The 19,960-nt window shown below is 58.0% G+C and overlaps 1 gene segment (V, D, J or C); it reads right to left on the reverse strand.

Moving 5' to 3' along the window:
- LOC309803787 (Ig alpha-1 chain C region-like) overlaps nucleotides 1–19,960 on the reverse strand; it is a 158,297-nt gene that overhangs the window by 117,973 nt on the left and 20,364 nt on the right.

Consider the following 19,960-nt stretch of genomic DNA (forward strand, 5'->3'; position numbering starts at 1 on the left):
CTGTGTTTGGGGTCTCCTTTTCGCAGGCTGCAGATTCGTAGTTCCCGTTGTTTTTGGTGTCTCTCCTCAGTGGCTAAGGTTAGTTCAGTGGGTTATGTAGGCTTTCTGGTGGAGGGAACTGGTGCCTGTGTTCAGGTGGATGAGGCTGGATCTTGTCTTTCTGTTGAGCAGGTCCACGTCTGGCGGTGTGTTTTGGGGTGTCTGTGGCCTTATTATGATTTTAGGCAGCCTCTCTGCTAATGGGTGGGGTTGTGTTCCTGTCTTGCTAGTTGTTTGGCATAGGGTGTCCAGCACTGTAGCTTGCTGGTCGTTGAGTGGAGCTGGGTGTTGGTGTTGAGATGGAGATCTCTGGGAGATTTTCGCCGTTTGATATTACATGGAGCTGGGAGGTCTCTTGTGGACCAGTGTCCTGAAGTTGGCTCTCCCACCTCAGTGGCACAGCCCTGAGGCCTGGCTCGAGCACCAAGAGCCTGTCCTCCACACAGCTCAGAATGAAAGGGAGGAAAAAAGAAAGAAGAAGATAAAATAAAATAAAATAAAATGAAGTTAGTAAAATAAAAAATAATTCTTAAGAAAAAAAATTCTTTAAGTAAAACAAAAAACAAAAAACAGAAAACGGACAGACAGAACCCTAGGACAAATGGTGAAAGCAAAGCTATACAGACAAAATCTCACACAGAAGCATACACATACACACTCACAAAAAGAGGAAAAGGGAAAAAAATTAATAAATCTTGCTCTCAAAGTCCACCTCCTCAATTTGGGATGATTCGTTGTCTATTCATGTATTCCACAGATGCAGGGTACATCAAGTTGATTGTGGAGCTTTAATCTGCTGCTTCTGAGGCTGTTGGGAGAGATTCCCCTTTCTCTTCTTCGTTCGCACAGCTCCCGGGGCTCAGCTTTGGATTTGGCCCCGCCGCTGCGTGTAGGTCGCCGGAGGACGTCTGTTCTTCGCTCAGACAGGACGGGGTTAAAGGAGCCACTGATTCGGGGGCTCTGGCTCACTCAGGCTGGGGGGAGGGAGGGGCACGGAGGCGGGGCGAGCGTGCGTCGGCAGAGGCCGGCGTGACGTTGCACCAGCACGAGGCGTGCCCGTGTGTTCTCCTGGGGAAGTTGTCCCTGAATCCCGGGACCGTGGCAGTGGCGGGCAGCACAGGCTCCCAGGAGGGGAGGTGGGGAGAGTGACCTGCGCTCGTACACAGGCTTCTTGGTGGCTGCAGTGGCAGCAGCAGCCCCAGCATCCCACGCCGGTCTCTGGGGTCTGCGCTTTCAGCCACGGCTCGCGCCCGTCTCTGGAGCTCCTTTAAGCAGCGCTCTGAATCCCCTTTCCTCGCGCATCAGGAAACAAAGAGGGAAGAAAAAGTCTCTTGCCTCTTCGGCAGGTCCAGACTTTTCCCCGGACTCCCTCCCGGCCAGCCGTGGCGCACTAACCCCCTTCAGGCTTTGTTCACGCCGCCAGCGCTCCGACCGAAGCCCGAGCCTCACCTCCCACCCCCGCCCGCCCTGGTGGGCGAGCAGACAAGCCTCTCAGACTGGTGAGTGCCGGTCGGCACCGGTCCTCTGTGTGGGAATCTCTCTGCTTTGCCCTCCGCACCCCTGTGGCTGCGGTCTCCTCCGCGGCTCCGAAGCTTTCCCCCTCCGCCACCCGCAGTCTCTGCCCGCGAAGGGGCTCCTAGTGTGTGGAAACCGTTTCTCCTTCACGGCTCCCTCCCACTGGTGCAGGTCTCGGCCCTATCCTTTTGTCTCTGTTTATTCTGTTTTCTTTTGCCCTACCCAGGTACGTGGGGAGTTTCTTGCCTTTTGGGAGGTCTGAGGTCTTCTGCCAGTGTTCAGTAGGTGTTCTGTAGGGGTTATTCCACGTGTAGATGTATTTCTGATTTATTTGTGGGGAGGAAGGTGATCTCCGTGTCTTACTCTTCCGCCATCTTGAAGCTCTCCTGTTATTTTTAATAGTTATTATTTTTTTATATTCTGCATTTTTTCTACTTAGAAGGTCATCATGCTTTAACATATTTTTGTTCTTGCTGAGTCCACCAAGACCTCTAGTACAATGTTGCTTCCAACAAATTCTCTTTAAGAAAAAATATTTAAAGGTTTTTGGTAGATTAACCTTGTCAGGCCAAAGAATTCCATTGCATTTTTAATTTGCCCAAAGTTTTATATCATAAAAGAGTGTTAAATTCTTTAAACTTTTTTTTCTGTACTTTGGAGATGATCTTAAATTTTCTTTCCTTTAATATGTTAGTGCTTTGAATGACAATGATAGATTTTGTAATGTTAAACTATCCTTGTCTTTTTGAGATTAACCTGACTGGGTCATGGTGAATTATCTGTTTTTTATAAGGAGCAAAATTATTTGCTAATATTTTCTTTGGAATATTTGTATCTGTTTCATGAATGAGACCGTCCCACAATTTTCTTTCCCATGCTATCCTTGTCTGGCTCTGGATTAAGGATACATTGACTTATAGAATGAATTGGACATTATTCCTGCTTTTTCACTTTTTGCGAGTTTCTATAAAATTTGAATGATTTTTAAAAATTTGATGAAACATGGCCCTGGCATTTTTATTTGAAAAGATTTTAAACTACTTCAACTTATTTAATTAATATGGTACTATTGAGCTTTTCTATTGAGTCATTTTTGATAAGATACTTTTCTAGGATTTTAAAATTTTACCTAAATATTAGTGCAATACATTTATTTATTATATCCTCTTACTACTTTTTTATCAATAACTAATTTTAATCCCTCTTTTTAAATATATTTTTAAAAATTTAAATTTATTTTTGGCCGCGTTGGGTCTTCATTGCTGCATGCAGGCTTTCTCTAGTTGCGGCGAGCAGTGGTTACTCTACATTGCAGTGCATGGGCTTCTCATTGCAGTGGCTTCTCTTGTTGTGGAGCATGGGCTCTAGGTGCGCGGGCTTCAATAGTTGCAGCACGTGGGCTTAGTAGTTGCAGCACGTGGGCCCTAGGGCACGCAGGCTCCAGTAGTTATGGTGCGTGGGCTCAGTAGTTGTTGCTCGCGGGCTCTAGAGCACAGGCTCAGTAGTTGTGGCACATGGGCTTAGTTGCCCCACGGCATGTGGGATCTTCCATGGCTTGAACCCGTGTCCCCTGCATCGGCAGGCGGCCTCTCAACCACTGAGCCACCAGGGAAGCCCTATTACATATGTTTTTATTTTTTGCCATCTCTCTTCTTTCTTGTCTAGTTTCCTCAGAGGTCTGCCCCTTTTAAGAAACAATTTTGAATTTGTTGTCCCTCTTTGTTGCTTCTTTTCTTATATTTCATTGATTTTTTTGTTTATATGTTTATTATCTACTTCCTTCTTTCTTTGTGTTTACTTTGCTGCTCTTTTCCCAACTTTAAAACTTGGACTCTATTAATTCAGTGCTTTCTCCTTTCCAGACATTTAAGGCCATGGATTTTTCTTCTGATTTGACCCATGAGACATATGGAGTTCAATTATCCTTTTGTCCTGGATGTGTTTCTCATTCGCAGTGCTGTCAGAGAATTTGACAGTGTGCCTTTAACATTTTGCAGTTTACCTGTGGCCCAACAGGTGTTGAGCTTTACAGGTCAGCTATGTGTTCGGTGAGAGTGGGGCTGGCTGGACCACACTGGTGGACCCTGCTCTTAGGCCTTGAGCCCAGTCTAGCCAGGTCCCTGCCACCTCGCCATTGAGACTGCTCTTGGGAGGCCACCTGGATCCCCTCAGCCTCTGCCAAGACCCTTCAGGAGCAGGGATGCTGTGCAGCTCTCCCTCCACACAGCACCCCTTGTGGTGTCCCTGCCAGTCCTGGGCGCTGACCCTGCCACGTGCTGGGCCCCAGTTGGGTCCTCCGCCTCTGAGTGCTTCCCAAGCTGCTAAGTCCTGGCTGCATCGATGCTGTGATGCAGGAGGCCCTGGGGCCACTCTATCTCCACAGGCCCTCAGCCTTGCCTCTAGACATGTGTGTGATCTGAGTGCTTCTCTTTGTGCACCCCCCTCCCTTCAGGACCTCTGCACAGAACCCCAGGGCCCCTTGTCTTCCACCCTCCCTCCTGCACAGCCTGCTGTCCAGTGCAAGATTGAAAAGCACCACCCCCCAAATGCCTTCTGGGGCTTCCCATCGCCCCAGAATAAAGCCCAGAGCTCAAACAGGGCTGGCATGGCCCCTGAGGTCAGCCCTGATCTGTCTCCTGACCTCCTTCTCCCCAGACTTCCATCTGCTCACGCAGCCCTGCTGGCCTTCCCACTGCTTCTTGAACTTGCCAAGCCATTTCTGCCCCTGGATCTTTTTACCTCCTGCTCCTTCTGTGAGGATGCACCTCCCCAACCCCGTGCAGACCCTGCATCCTCTAAGACCACACCAGGCACTGAAGTGCCTGTCCTTGCCTGGCTGCCTTGTCCTTCGTAGAGTGTTGATCAGTTTCTAATTATATTGTTCGTCCCCCATCAGGACAGTGGTGCCATGTGCAGTCACGCAGTGTGTGTCTCCACCTTAACACCTGTGTGGCATGCAGTGAGTCAGCTTGAATAGTTGCCACCTGATGGATGGTCTGCTGTTGATAGTCACTTTTCTTTGATTACTTGTGACTTTTGACAATTTCATGTGTTTTATTGGTTATTTGTTGTTTACAACTCACTGGAAATGATCTCCCCCTCCTCACCTTCTGCTGAAAACTTTTCCTTGAAGTTTGTCCCATTCACGTTTTTTTCAACATTCATTTAGTTGGACTCTGTGATGATTAATTTTATGGATTAACTTGACTCGGCCACAGGACCCAGATATTTGGTCAAACGCTGGTCCAAAGGGTGAAGGTATTTGAAAAATGGGATTAACATTTAAATCAGTAGATGTTGCATAAAGTAGATTGTCCTATGTGGGTGGGCCTCATCTAATCAGGTGAAGGCCTTAAGAGAAAAAAACTCGAGGTTCCCTGAGGAAGAGGGGATTTGCCTCTGGACTCAAACTGTGGCATCAACTCTTCCCTGGGTCTCTGGGCTGCTGGCCCGCCCTACAGATTTTGGACTCTCCAAATCTTAACAATCACAGGACCCAATTCCTTAGACTCTCCCTCCCCCGCTATCTGTATATCAATATATGCATGTACATTCATCTCTCTATCTCGTATATTTATTCTCTGAAGAACCCTGACCGATACAGACTGTTTTTCATGTTATATACTTCAGCCACTCTCTCTCCCATAGTATTTAACTTTGTTTATTATGATTTTATCCTCATAGATTAAAATTTTTTCTTTCTGTAGGCAAATCTATCAATGTTATTTTTAAAGTTCCTGGCTGTGGTGTCATTCTGAGAAAATGCCTATTCACCCCAGCAGAGCATAAATAATTTCCCAGAATTTCCTCTGGTCTGAGTTTTGATTTGCATCGAATGCTGGTCCTGACGGTGAGAGCAGGGCTCCTGTCTCTTTGCTCCTTCCATCTCCCAACTCTCTTCTGAGGTCTTGTCCTGGTCATATGTCTTCTAGAATAAACTCAACAAACACGGGCCTGCTGTGGGCCAGGAACAGACACGGGCCGTGGCTGGAGAGCACAGCCTGGTTTCTGCCCAGGCCTGGGGAGGCTTCATTCCCAAGCCTTGGGGAGCAGGACTGGCTGAGACCCTTTCCCCCAAGCACCAAGGGAGGGGCAGGCAGTTGGGCCCCAGGCAGGTGGCTGGGAAATGAATCCCACACCACGGGGCCAGGATTGTCAAGCCTTGATTTAAGTATGGGAGGACAGATGTGTGCTGTTTGTCACCACAGCTGGAAACAGATGTTTCTGCCCTGGGAGGAGGGTGTCCAGGCAGGCGGGGGCTGCGGTGACTCGGGCGAGCTGCAGAGAAAGCGGAGACAACGGCCCTCGGCTGCATGTCGCAGGGCTGAGCAGAGGCCAGGGCTGTGGTGCCAGGAAGGCCACAAACACAGCCTTGTCAGGGGAAGTGGCCGAGCCCGGGGCCCGGAGCTGACACATGCCTCCTGCAGAGAGGCCTCTGTAGTGGCAGAGGTGGACTGATGGTTATTTAAGATAAACAGGGAGATCAGCTTGGTGCTTTGTGACCGACTGGAGGGGTGGGATAGGGAGGGTGGGAGGGAGGGAGATGCAAGAGGGAAGAGATATGGGAACAAATGTATATGTATAACTGATTCACTTTGTTATAAAGCAGAAACTAATACACCATTGTGAAGCAATTATACTCCAATAAAGTTGTAAAAAAAAAAAAGGGGAAGTCTGTGGACAGGCAGCTCGCTGGGTTTTTCTGTTGAAGAACTGGGTGGAAGTGTGCAGAGTCCACCTGGCAGGTGCCGAGAGCTGAGGGCCAGCTGTGGTCAGGGGAGCTTGGCCTCTAGGCGGGGTGCGGGGACGTTTGTGGGTGACAGCGCACTTCTTGCCGTATTTTGGGGCTTTTCGTGAAAGTGTTTCCTGGACAGAAGGAAGCTCAAGTACAGACCCCCTGGCCCAGACCAGCACCCACCATGTTCAGGGGATCACGGTTGTAGGCTTTGGTGCCTGACAGCCCTTCTGGCCTCCCAGGGCCTGCGGGTGGGGCCCACGGCACAAACCCCAGCGTGGCAGGGGGAGCCTGGAGCGCGGGCCTGGGAGCAGCTGGCAGATGCTGCGGCTACACAGGGGGCTTCTATGGAGAGGCCGGCTGGGGGCTCACGTGCGTGCCCTCCTTGGAGGCTCTGAGGCCTCTCACCCCACCAGCCAGACTGCCCCTCCCTTCCTTCACACATTGCTTAGCTGCTGTACACGCCGGGGCTGTACCATCCGGGCTGTCCAGGCTGGAGACAGGCAGCACCAGGGGCCCCAGAGGTGGGGAGGTGCCGTGAAAGTGGGACACGGGCGTGGGGCAGGGCGGCGTGCCCGGTCTGTGTCAGCCGGGTGAGGCGTGGAAGTTTTGATTTCATTCTTGGTGTGACAGGAGCCCATCACTGGGTTTGGGCCGGGGCTGCCAGGACAGCTGCGAGTTTTAAAAGACCGCCCTGGCCGCGGGCCGGGGAGTGGGTGAGCGGGAGTCGTCTGGAGATGACCCTGAGGTGTCTTTTGGGGGCCACTTGGCAAGTGGTCACTTACTGAGGTGGGAGAGAGGGGGCGAAGGGTCGATCTCAGAAGGGAAGTTACTTTGGGGCCACTCCATCTGGTCCACCTGTGACCTTGTGACTTGCTCTGTGCCAGGGGCATCCCTGGTCTTCACCCCCTCAGTGGATGTTTGTCGGCACCTCCTGCGCACAGACTTTGTTCAGGGAGCGAGGGAAAACCCTGTGCTCTTGGGGTTAACTTTCTGGGTGAGGACAAAGAAACAACCAGCTAGTGTCATGAGTACGTGAGCCGTAGAACGTGCCAGAAGGGCCAAAGCAGAGAACGCGGCAGGGATGGGGGATGGGTGTGGGCCGTTCTCATGAGGGCAGGTGGGGTGGGCTTCATGCAAAGACTGGAAGGGGGTGAGGGAGGGACACTGCAGAGCCTGGGAAGGGGTCTCTTCGAGGGGACAGCCAGCAGGGAGGCCCTGCCCGGAGGAGGGAGCAGGTGGGGTGGGGGGACAGGAGGCTGGGGCAGGGCGGGGCCACCACGAGGACCCCAGGACCTGCAGGTGAATTTCTAATCAAATGTGAGGCTCTTTCGGGCTGTGGACCAGCTGAGGCCTCATCCAAGATCTCGAGACAGGGCTGCCCTTGCTGCTGGGCTGAGAGGGCTGCAGAAGGCAAGGGGGGTGCAGAGAATGCCACCAAGGACCCTGCAGGCATGGCGACTGCCCTGGCCAAGGTGGCGGGCCGGCCAGTGTGGGAAATACGGCTTCCTGGATGGATATGGCAGGCAGAGCGCAGGTCTGCTGCTCTACTGGGACGGGCTGCAGAGAAAGAAGGGAGTCAATTCCCAGACTTTGCACCCAAGCCGTTGACAGGGTGGGGCACCCTTGGCTGGGACGAGAAGGCTGCTGGGGACGGGCTGGTCTGGAGGGACTGTCAGTGTCTTAGTTCTTGCGGCTGCAGCAAATTACCACAAACATTTGTCCGCTCATGGTCTGGAGGCCGGACGTCTGAAACAGTCTCACTGGGCTTCGAGCAAGTGAGGGCAGGGCCGTGCGGGGAGGGCCTGCTCCTGGCCTTTTCCAGCCGCCCGAGCGGCATCCCTTGGCCCGTGGCCCTGTCCTCTGTCTTTGAAGCCGGCAGGGTAGCCGGCCCTGCCTCTGTGTCACAGGCCCTTCCTCTTTGTGCCAGGTCCCCCGTGCCTCCCCCTTGTGAGGACCTGGTGAAGACGCTGGGCCGAGAGGCTAGGACCCTCGCCCATCTCAGGATCCCGGGTGTACTCATCTGCACAGTCCCCACTCACAGGCTTCAGGGATCAGGACGTCTTCGGGGCCATGTCCAGCCCGCCAGCCAGACGTGCGGTGGCGGGTGTGTTGAGGGTGAGACATGTGGTTGACTTGCAGCCCCAGCATGTGGAATGAGGTCCACATGTGGGGACAAGAGGAACGCCAGCCGTGGACAAATGCTGTCGGGCCACAGCCTGGGTTGGGGGCTGCAGGGCACAACCAGGGACAAGGGGAAGCCACAGTGTGGCATCTGGGAGGCAGCGAGGGGGGTGAGAGCATGACGCCTGACACGCAGACCGGCCAGGGAGGACACGGCCTCGGTGCCGACCCCTCATCCCTGCCCTGGTCTGCAGGTGGGGAAGCAGGGAGGATGCGCCCGAGGCTGGCACCCGGGCAGTTGTCCGCCACGCTGGCCGCCCCTCCTGGCGGGGTGAGAAAGCCTGCGGCTGATCGGCGCCAGGTCCACACCCTCACCTGCCGCAGGGACTCCGGGCAGCGGCGGGGAGTGACCAGGCGCTGGCAAGGACCAGCGTCTTCTCCAAGCCCCGCGAGGCAGCACGTGGTCTACTCCCCAGCCCGCCCTGCGTGAGGGGCGCTGTCGCCGTGTCTGACGGAGGGGTGGATGCGCAGGAGGGCTCGGGGGCTGCGCGAGCCGTGCAGATGGTGTGGGTGGCTCCGTGCGCCCAGCTGCTCCCGCCGTCACCCCTCAGTGCTGTCTCCTGTGCATGTGTGTGTGTACGCTGCATGAGCACACGTGTGCCTGTGTGTGTGTGTGAATCCGCGTGTGTGTGTGGGTGCAGACCCGCACACGTGTGCCCACGCTTTTGCATGTGTTTGCACAGGTGCGTGTGCTTGTGCTTGCAGGGTGCGGACCCACGTGTGCACTGCATGTATAGGTGCACACACACTTATCTGTGTGAGGAGTGCATGCGTGTGCACATGCATGTGTGCACGTGTGCCTGCCTGTGTGGACGGGCACATGTCTGGTGTGGACAGCAGGGCCTCAGCCCATGCCCTTTGGTGCAGGGGGCTCTCCCAGCTTCCTTGTCGTGGCAGCTCCCTGATGCATGCCCGGACCCTGCCGGCCCCCGTCCTCGGATATTTGCCCTCAGCCTTCCGGGTCCTCTGTCCTGGGGAGATCCAAAAGGCTGGGACACAGAAACAGCAGGCAGGTGAAATGAGCCAAAGCTGTTTATGGGGTCGGACGGTGGGTGGGAAGGTAAGGGGGCCACAGTCAGGACCCCTGGCTCAGGGGGCGGGGGCACAGGGCCAGCTGGGGGAGCCACCCACCTCCCTGTATCAGGATGCCCTCCTCTCTGTGTAGGGGGCTGGGCTCTGCCGTGGGCAGAGGAGAGTGCATGGGTGTCAGGGGTGGGGCTGGAGGCCTCTGTGCACAGGGTGGAGTCCTGCCCTCTGGCAGCAGTGGGCGGCGTGGAGGCCAAGCTTCCCCCGCTGCAGTGCCGGCACCAGCTCTCTGGGGCTACTTCACCTGCAGCAAGAGCCCCAGGGTCAGGAAGGGGGCGGGGTCCCAGAGGACAGGGTGCAGGCCCCCAGGTCAGGGTCCCCCCCGCCCAGCTGAGTCGGGGACCCCACCTCCCTGACCCCCACGAGAGCTGATCCACATGCCTGTCCTATGCTAGGGCTGTGGGTGGAGGGAAGGGAGCCGCCCTGCTGGGCTGAGCGGGCCGGGGCACTTCCCTCAGGATCCCTGCTCACGGGGCGCCGGCTGCCTGGGCCACCCTACCTTGATGAAAGTGATGAAGCCGCTGTAGAGCAGAGTGACAAGGAAGAGGGCCACGAAGGTGAGCCACAGGCGGCCCGTGTCCTCCAGCTCTGAGTAGTCGTCACCGCTCTCGTCCTGGCTCCGGGGGGGCAGGGTGGCCAGACCTGGGGAAGAGCCAGTGCCACTGAGACCGGGCCCATGCCCGCGCCCACGCCAGCACATGGTGGGCCCCCAGCATGCACGCGCAAACGGCCTGCTCCCTGCTGGGCCGTGCTGGGTGCTGGGGCTCCGCAGAGCCCGACAGGTCACAGTGTCTGGTGGGGCCGACGGTCCGGAACCAAACTGGCTCACAGCTCAGTTCGTGCCAGCGTGACTGGGTGCAGGGAGTGGGGTGCACTGACACCGATGTGGACACAGGGCGCCCAGCCCGGCCAGGCTGGACAGCGGGAGCCTCCCTCAGAAGTGGCTGCTCTGTGACAGGGTGAAAGATAAGATGGTGCCAGCCAGGCAGAGAGAGGTGGGAACAGCGTCCAAGCAGGAGGAATAGCATCACGAGTGCCCTGTTTCAAGAGAGCCTGACCCGAAAAAGTGGACGGGAGCTCCATGTGCCTGCAGCGGGGACCCAGGGCCAAGTGGTGGGAGAGGAGGCCAGAGTGGGGCTGGGGCCAGGCCCTGCTGGTGACTTTATCCTGAGAACAAAGGGCTTTAAGCAAGGGCATGTCAAGGCCAAGTTTGAATATCAAAAAGTCATCCCTGCTGGGGTTGAAGAGGTTGAGGTGCAAAGGCAGGATGAGAGGGACCTGCTGGTGTCCAGGCCCAGGTCAGCACACTGTGCGGAAAGCACCCTTAAGTCCAGAGGGAGAGCCGGGGCGCAGGTGGGAGGTACTGGGTCCTGGGACCCGTCTCGTGCCCCGGAACCTCCTAGGCGTTCATTCCATGAGTGTTTATTGAGGGTCTTCCTCGTGCTTGACCAGAGTTACTGGAAGTGGGGTCTGTAGGTGGTGCTGGCCGGGAACCACTGGTCAGAGGGCACAGGAAATAGATATGGAAATGATGTGCATTGGAAACTTTTTATAGCAGTCTGTTGAATCTAATAATAAAAAATCAGCACATCTTGGTTTCTGTTTGTCTCAGATTTCTAGTAATTAGTTCATATTGTATTCTGCAAAGGTATAGGTCCATGATTCATTGGAAAAAATTTAAAAGGCAGCAGCCCTTTGCCACAGAGAACTTGAAGGAGCCTGTTCTACACAGATGGAATGCAGGGGTGAGCAGGCCGGGGGTCAGTGAGATGGGTAAACATGACAACAGCTTCCCATGGACCTGCTCCATCCAGTTAAAGGCCAGGTGTACCAGATGCCCCATGACCCAGCCTGGGGTCAGGGATGTCTTCTCAGTTACACAAGAGAGCTCGTGTGAATGATAAGCAGAAGTTGGCGGGATGAGAAGGTGGGAAAGATTTAGGGTGGGAGAAGCAGCGTTGGGAAGAATTGCAGGTGAGAGAGGTCATGCCCATTCACCCCTCTGGAGTGGGGCAGGAATGTGTCAGCGGGAAGCACATTGGGCACAGTCCGGGAAACCCTGGGACAGGATCTGGAAGTTTTTCTTAGGGCAAAAGAAGCCATGAAAAGAGCTTAAGCCGAGGGGTGACATGATTGGCATTGCTTTCAGTTCCAACATCTGGGTCACCTGTGGGTCTAATTCTATTTGCTAGTTTAAAATTTTGATTATGGGTGAAGGTTTTCTGCTTATTTGCATGCCTGGGAAATTTTGATTGCATGCTGGACATTGTGCACAGACAGACAGTGAGCTTGAAGTAGATTATACATGTGTATTTTCCATGAAGCGGGCACATTCCCCTCTGTCGGGCAGGGAGGATGAGGGGCTCATTGTTTTCACCAGCAGTTGAGCTGGGCTGGGCGGCAGGATGGTTGGCTCCTGGGTCTAAATGTGTGGGTGGGGTCAGGCCCCTCCAGTGGGGCTTTGGGATCTAAGCCTCGTCCAAGGCTGGAGGTCTCTTGCCTCACTCTGCTCCCAGCCACTGCTCGCTCAGCAGAAGTCCTGGGTGGGGGGATCAGCGGGTGGAGGAGATTTGTCTGGGGCTCATCTGTATTTCCACTCCCCAGGCCAGCCCACGCAGACACTACATCTCGGCAGATTCCCTCACGTCCCTCTCCTCTCATGGATGCCCAGGTCTCTGTCTACCTGTGTTTGGGATGAGGATAAAGTGGCCAACAGCCTCTTCTGGCCTAGGAATCTAGGTCCGTTGGACACTGAGTCCTCAGCTCCTCAGAGGCTTTAAATAAATCTGATTTTTACTGTTTATTCGATGTTGTCCTTCTGTGACCATCTCACTAGCTTCTACATCCTAAGTGGAAGCAGCACCTCGATGGATGTTTAAAGATCACTTTGGCCGCTGAGTGAAGGATGGGCTGTGGAGGGGGCAACACTGGCAGAGAGACCAGCAGGGAGTGGGGAGGTCCGGGGTGGGGTCAACAGGGAGAAGCGTGAGGACTCGAGGTGTTCAGGAGGTGGGGGGCTGCCTGGCTGCGAGGGGGACGGAGGGCCGAGATTCCTTGGCTTCACTTTGGGGGATGGGATGCATGGCTGAGGAGTGCTGGGGCCCCAGAGCAGGCCAGGAGGGAGAGGCGAGGGGCCCCATGGGAGGCAACGTTCCAGCCACCATTTTGTAACAATAATGAGGACCACAGGTGCTGGCCTACGCTGCACACGCTGCAAGTCTCCCCTCCTTTGGGAAGAGGGGGACGGTGGTGGGCTGACCCTAGAACGGAGAGGGACGGCATGGCCTACGGACAGAGGACCGGGGGAATCCTGGGGCTCCTTGGAGGAAAGCAGCAGGACCCGTCGAGGCAGCAAGCCACAACTTGGGGGTCACGCAGCTGGCCCAGCGAAGAGAGAGGCTGCAATCCAGGCTGTGGAGGAGCTGAGGAGAGGGTGGCCGAGGCTGCCTTAAGCAGGGAGCCATCCTGGCTGCCCTCCACTGGTCGGGAGGAAGGGTCTGGGCAGGGAAGGCCCAGCTGCCTGCCGGCTCAGACCCGGGGTGGCATGGTGCGGGCCGTGGCCTCCTGGATGAGGCCTTTCTTCCCCTCACTCCCAGGGGACCCTGGGGACTGGCCAGGCCTCCTGCTGCCTCTGCCGCCCACCCTGTCTCCAGAGTGTGTGGCCCTGGTGGGTGGACATATTTCTGGCCCCTGTGGGAGGTGTGGGTCAAGGCTCTGAAGGCGGCCGGCCCAGGGTCTCCTGGGACATGAGCCCACGGAGAGCCTGCCCTGTGCCCGGGGGCCCGTCTGCTGGGTATGGAGGACTGGAGACAAGGGGAGGGCCAGTGAGAAGCCCCTGGGGGTCCTGCCCGTCTGCCCAGGGGAAGAGAGAGGGGCAGGGTCAGGAGGCCACTTCAGTGACCCAGGAACAGACAGGCCAGGGGTGTGTGAGCCGTGACAGGTGGCCCAGCACAGACGGTGCCTGGATGGGGAGGGGCAGTGCTGTGAAATGGGCTGTGCCCCAGGCGGGCACTTCAGGAGGAGACCTGCTGGGGCACAGGCAGGCGGGCTGGCGGTGCAGCCGCTCTCCGGGGGACCCTGCAGGGACAGCGGGGGCGCTGCCCACCAGGAGGCTACTGCTGCCAGGCCCGTGTGTGTGAGGGCTGCTGTCCGGGCATCTCCACTCCGAGGGGTGCCCATGGCGAGGGCCAGGGCTGTAGGCAAGGTCCCCAACCCCAGTAGAGCAGGAGCCTTCCTGCCCACCTCGTCTTGCTGACTCGGCCCCCCAGCCGCCGGCATCTTCCTCTGCCTGGCCCCGTCGGGTGGCCTGGGGCCTGGACCCCCTGCTCCAGCTCCTGCTGGGCTGCGAGTGCTGCTGCCTGACCGGCCCAGGGTGTCCACCACTGTCCCACGGGGCTGGGCTGGGTAGGGAGGGGGTGCCGGTCTGGGTGCTGCCCTCTGACGGGGCAGCAGTGGGGGCCTGGCAGGATGCCCCAGAGGGGAGGGCGAGCCCTGGGTCCCCACCAGAGCCTCTTCTCTGGCGCTGTCTGTCCACTCTGCCCCTCTGGGTGGCATGCGGTCAGGGCCTGCTGTGGGCGTGTGCCGGTCTGACTCCCCTGGGTGCCCTAACACAGCCCCCGCTTCGGGGCATATCTGGCTTCCCAGGTGCTGACTGTGCTCCCGGATGGGCGGAGGTCTTGGGGGCTGGGGAGGCTTGGGCGCCCCCAGGGGGGCAGCTGTCTGGAGTGATCACCCTCACACCCAGCCCAGGGGAGGCCCCTGCTCTGCGCCCAGAGGCGGGCGCACCTTGGAGGGAGATAGCTGCTCCTCAGGGACTGGGGTGGGGGGGCCCCACCTCCCACCCTTCCTGGGCCAGCACGTGGTGTGTGGACACGGGGCCGGGCCCGGTGGGGCAGCTGCCAGGGCGCCCAGAGCCCCCAGGGCAGGGAAGCGTGCACTCCAGACGCTCAGCAGCTTAGTTCCTGCTGCCCGGCTCCTCTGGGGCTGCCCCTCCGCCCCCAGCCCTGCGTCTGCGACCGGCTCGGACGGAAGCCCCCAGCCCGCGTGACTCACCACCAGTGTCCAGGTTCCAGCTGGCGTTGAGCAGCGTCCGAGAGGCCTCGTGCCTGACCACACAGGTGTAGGTGGCAGCCGCACAGCCTGGGAAGGCAGGGACGCGCAGGACACTCCAGGTGCGGAACGAGGAGTTCCCAGGCTGGGCCGGCGCTGTGGCGGACCAAGACGGGTCCACCCATCGCTGCCCCTCCAGCCAGGCGAGGAGGATGCCCAGCAGTGAGAAGTTGGACACCTCGCACAGGAGCCAGGAGGCCGCCTCGGCAGAGGGCAGTGGACCGGGCACGGTCAGGACGCGGACGGCAGGCTTGCTGGGCGCCGAGGCCTCTGCAGCGAGAAGCCTGGTCACGCTTTGGGTTGGGGGCATCGGGAGAAGCCGGGCGGCCGGGGTACGCTGGGTCCCACCCCCCGGGGTCCCCTGGTGGAAGGAGGTGGCCAGGGGCGCTGCCGGCTGCGGTGTGGGGCGCAGGGGGCCCGCGGCTGCCCTGTCTCCCCGCCCGGGAGCCCCCTCACCGTGTTCTCTCTGTGCTGCCAGAGTCACCGGGGACTGCAGGCCGGGACCACTCAGCGTGCAGGTGACGGACGTCCCACTGGCCCACGAGGCCCTGGACAGGGCCAGGCGGCTGGTCCAGCTCCAGGACCCGTTGGTGTGCTCTGTGGGCCCCTCCTCTGTGTCCTGGCTCTGGGGCTCCCCGGCCACCTCCCAGGACAAGCGGGTCGCCTGCAGGTTGCCTCCCACCACCAGGCAGGTGAAGGTGGCCTCAGCCTGGAGCCACAGGCCCTGCAGGGGAGGGTGCAGCAGGTAGACCCTGGGGGGCTGGGTGTGGTTCTGGCAATCTGCAGGGGACAGGGACAGGTTGGCGAGGGTGTGTGGTGGTCCCTGGCACGGTGGGTGGGAGCAGGGTTGAGGGGTGGCCAGTGGCTCCTGGTGTCTTTAGTCACTGCCCAGCCCCAGGCCTGCCCTCTCCCCAGAGTCACCGGACCTTGTTGCTTCTAGAAGGGCAGTGGGCCGGTGACCTCCTGTTGCCCACAGCTGGGCTGGGGTCTCGCTTGCAGGCAGGCTCTCTCAGCCGCTGAAAGTTCTCCGCCCTTCTCCCCGCCCCCCCACCACTTGGTTGCCCCAAGGACTGACCTCTGGAGAGGTCCTTTGGATTTTCCGGCATCCGGGCTTCTGTCTGGGTGCGACTGGTGGACAGCACTGTGGGGGAACGGGGTGAGTCAGGGTCTCCTCCCAGTCCACAGACGGCTGGCGCTGTGGCCTGCCCGCACCGCCGGCCCCCTTCCGCCCTCTGGGGGTCGTCTCCATCAGCCCTCCCCGAGCACGCCTCCAGGCTCTGGCAGGACCCTGGCTGTCTGCTGCTGGTCACGAGTACCTGTGCTCAGTGCTCAAGGACTGTCCCCAAGACAGCCACCTCGACAGTTTAGGGTGACGGTGACCAGTAAGTTATAGGGCCATAAATTGCAACAGCCCAGGGGTCAGCCAACTTTTCTGTCAAGGGCCAGAGAGCAAATATTTTAGGCTTTGCAGCTGCACGGGGTTTCTGTCTATCCTCTTGCCCTCCTCCTCCTGGTCCATCCCTCTAGAACTGGAAAGGCCAGTCCTAGGCTGTAGAGATCAGGCTTTGGGCCGCATCTGGCCCGTGGGCCATGCGAGAGCCGGGCAGCGTCTAGGTCAGGGGGGCCCTCCCTTTTAGGAGGGCTTGGCTCGTGCGGTCAGCACACCTTAGGCCCCAGGTGGGTCATCTTCCAAGGGAGGGCAGTCCGGCCCCAGAACAGGAGGGCCCAGCCTGTCCTCTTGAAGCTCCACCCTCTACCCGCCAAGGCTGCCGGGTGGATGGTCCGGCTGCAGGAATCACGGCTGGGGCTGAGTGCTGACACGCCGGGAGGTTTGTGGATGTGCACAGCCCTGCCGCGGTGACCTTCTCCTCTGGAGGACTGAACTATCTCCTGATTCCCCACGCCCTGTGTGCCTGATCAGGCCACCCCGAGCCCGGGGGACACGCACGGCGGGAGCAGATTCTGCCTTGGGGTGTGAGCATCTTGACCAATGAGCTGGGCAGGGCCCCCACCAAGATGCCACAGCGGGTCACGGCCGCTGTCCTCTTCTTGGAGCTTCACCAGCACTCCAGAGGGCCGGCGAGGGGGCTGCCATTCTCTGTGTGACAAGCACACCTCCAGTGGTTTCTGCCCTTCTCAGAGCGCGGACACGCTTCCCAGGGTGGCAGACAGGGTGAGGCGTGACCCTGGGCCCCAGCTAGGCCCCCAGCACTCAGAGAACCTGGAGCCAGGTGGAACTGGGGGTGAGGGCGGCTTTCGCCGGCTGCCACGGCTCCCTGGCCCTGTGGGTGGCACCCTGCTTCTGTGAGGGTCTCGGGGCTCAGTTCCATACTCCTGGCTGCCTTGGGAATGCATGCCTGCGTGAGGCTCCACGGCGAGCTCACGGTCAGTGGGTCCGCTGGGCCAGGTGAGCCTGGAGCTGGCCTGTGGGCCCTCCCTCTCACAGTGTCCCTCGTGCTGTGACCTGCACAGGTTCCCCCATTCATGAGGGGACGATGGCCACACGGGGGCCTGAGGTGGCCTCCGCTGTAGGTGCCCCTCAGGTCAGTGCCCTAACTTCCTGGCTCAGGCTGTGACTTAAGGACTCATGGGAGAAGTCGTGGAGGGCTGCCGGAGAGAGGCAGCTGGGGGCCGGGCAGGCAGGTGGGGGTGTGCGTGGACGGGGGCTGCTGACCTGGAATCCTTGGAGTGGTTAGGGTGAAGCCCCCTGACTGGGACGTCACAGAAGACACCAAGAGGTTTGGAGTCTGCTTCGATGCTGAAATCAGGGAAGCAGTGAGCAGGTGAGGGTCAGAATGCAGTGTGTACTGGAGAGGAGGGGCTGCAAGGTGAACGGGAAGGGCAGGGGGTGGGGGGAGAGCAGGATGATGTAGTGGGGACACGCCTGGCCTGACCCCCGCCCCCCGGCCGCGGGAGAAGCCCGGCTCACCTGGGACAGGCACTTTCACGGACTTGTCGCTGTTGGGGTACTTGGCTCTGCAGAGCAGGTACTCTTCAGCCCACTTCAGCCCAGTTCAGCCTCGCTCAGCCCAGTTCAGTGCAGTTCAAGCCAGCTCAGCTCAACTCAGCTCAGCCCAGCTCAACCCAGTTCAGCCCAGCACAGCCCAGCTCAGCCCCACTCAGCCCCGTTAAAGTAGGCTCAGCTCAGTCCAATCCAGCTCAGCTCAGCCCGGCACAGCCCAGCTCAGACCAGCTCAGCCCAGTTCAGTCCAGTTCAGACCACCTCAGACCAGCCCAGCCCAGCTCAGCCCAGTTCAGTCCCACTGAGCCCCACTAAACCCGGCTCAGCTCAGTCCAATCCAGCTCAGCTCAGAAAGCCCGGTTCAGTCCGGTTTTGTCCAGCTCAGCTCAGGCCTGCTATGGGCAGCCCAGGGTAGCCCTGCACAGTCCTGAAAGCCCAGTGGTTCTAGCCGGAAAGCTCCAGACCCACTTGTCTCGGCTAAGGCACCTGGTCCAGGAATCCCGCACAGCTGGGCTGGGCCCGGGGTCAGGTCCCTTTGTGCCTCTTGCTCTCTCTCCTCCCCGGAGTCCCTGTCCTCCCCTTCCCACTGGGCACCCGATTCCTCTGTGCCTGCCCCAGGCCCGGCCGGCTTCGGCTCCCAGCAGTGTCAGGCAGCACCTTCCTCAGCTACCTGGGATAATGCTTGCTGGCGACTTCACATTCCCTAAAGCATCTTGCAAGAGCCGAGGCGCATTTGCCATCATCAGAAGCAAGGTCCCAGTCTCTCTGGAATGGGCAGCATTGCTTCTCCGGGGAGAGGAGAGCCTTGGGGACGCTTCCCTCCGTGCCTTGGCCTCACTGAGCACGTGCCCTTGGCCCAAATTCCTCCTCACCCCCGAGTCTCAAATGAGTCCGACTTGACTAAATCCCCTCCAGGAAGAATCCTCATTAACCATGACGGGAAACGCATTTTGTCTGAAGTGCCGCTCACAGCTGTGCTCTTTTCCCCAAAGCTCTGCAGAAAGCAGAGGCTGCTTTCCAGTGCACAGCAACGATCTAAAACCCAGAGCCGCGCTTCCCGCTTAAGTGAGGACACGGGAAGGGGTGCCCTGTGTGTGTGAAGCACCCGGACCTACACAGGCAACAGTCAAAGACTGATTCCCCTTCAAGTGAAAACAAAAACATTTCATACAGATTTCCCGGAGCAGCAAACCTGGCAGCGCTGGCTGCCTTCCTCTTACCTTTCCAGGCTCCCGGTCACTGGCAAGTCCCGGGGGGTCTTTGGCCTGGAAGAATTCCTCCAAATGCCTTAAAAATGGCTGATTCACCACTAGCCCCCTGGCTGGTGGCAGAAGCCAGGACTGCCATCCCCTGCTCCGGGCGGTCCCAGGAGACCCCCAGCCATGGCGGGCCTGGGGGCACCCGCTCTCGGACCCTCCACGGGAGCTCCTTCCACTGAGAAGCTGGCTGGACCGATGACTCAGAACAGAGGCGGCCCTTCCAAAGCGTCCTGAGTCCTTCCGGACTCACACCCGCCTGCGTCTCCTCAATCCACCAACCAACATGGTTAACTGAAATAATTCATGACGAATGCACACATTTCACCTAAAATCTGTCCTGAGCTGGATACCTGCAAAGCGGTCTTGAAAAATACTGAAAGGAAGGCAACCGTATCAGAATACCAGAGTGTTTCTTAGTCACGAAGAGAAAATCGACTGGCTAAAGATTGTGGGCACACTCATAGTGAAAACAGTGCTTCGGGGCATTGGAGGATGATTTGGGATTAATTACCTTAATTAATGGGGGGTATCCCATTAGAACATTATACGAATGCATCGATAAAATGCACCTAAGATTATTTACTTTCTTAAACATTTACTTTGAAAATGAATATAAATGAGCAGTTGATAAGCTAAAACTGAAATAGATTCAAATAGTTCAAATAGGAAATAGGAGCTGGCCACCCCAGGAGCACAGAATGGGTCCTCTCACAGCCTTTGAAGGACCAGCCCTGCCGGCACCTTGATCTTACTTCCAGCCTCTAGGCTGTGAGAGAATGAACTTGTGCTGTTTAAGCCTGGCCTGTGGTTCTTTGTTGTGACAGCCCTTAGACACTCCTACAGGTGCTGTCCTGAGCTATCAGCCCCGTGGCCTGCGTGAGAACCCCCCATCCCCGCTGAGGGTGGCTGTGTTCTGTGGGACCCCTCACTGAATGTCCCACAGCCTGACAGCGTGGGCTGCAAAGGGCCCCGTTTAATCAGAAATACGCAGCAGGAGCCCATGGCCAGGGGATGGGTTTCCCTGGGGACCCGTGTCCACTTCCAGCTCGCTTCGGCAGTCGCCTCTTCAAG

This window comes from Mesoplodon mirus (assembly GCF_964341445.2).
Source record: "Mesoplodon mirus genome assembly, chromosome: 5".
Taxonomy (NCBI): domain Eukaryota; kingdom Metazoa; phylum Chordata; class Mammalia; order Artiodactyla; family Ziphiidae; genus Mesoplodon; species Mesoplodon mirus.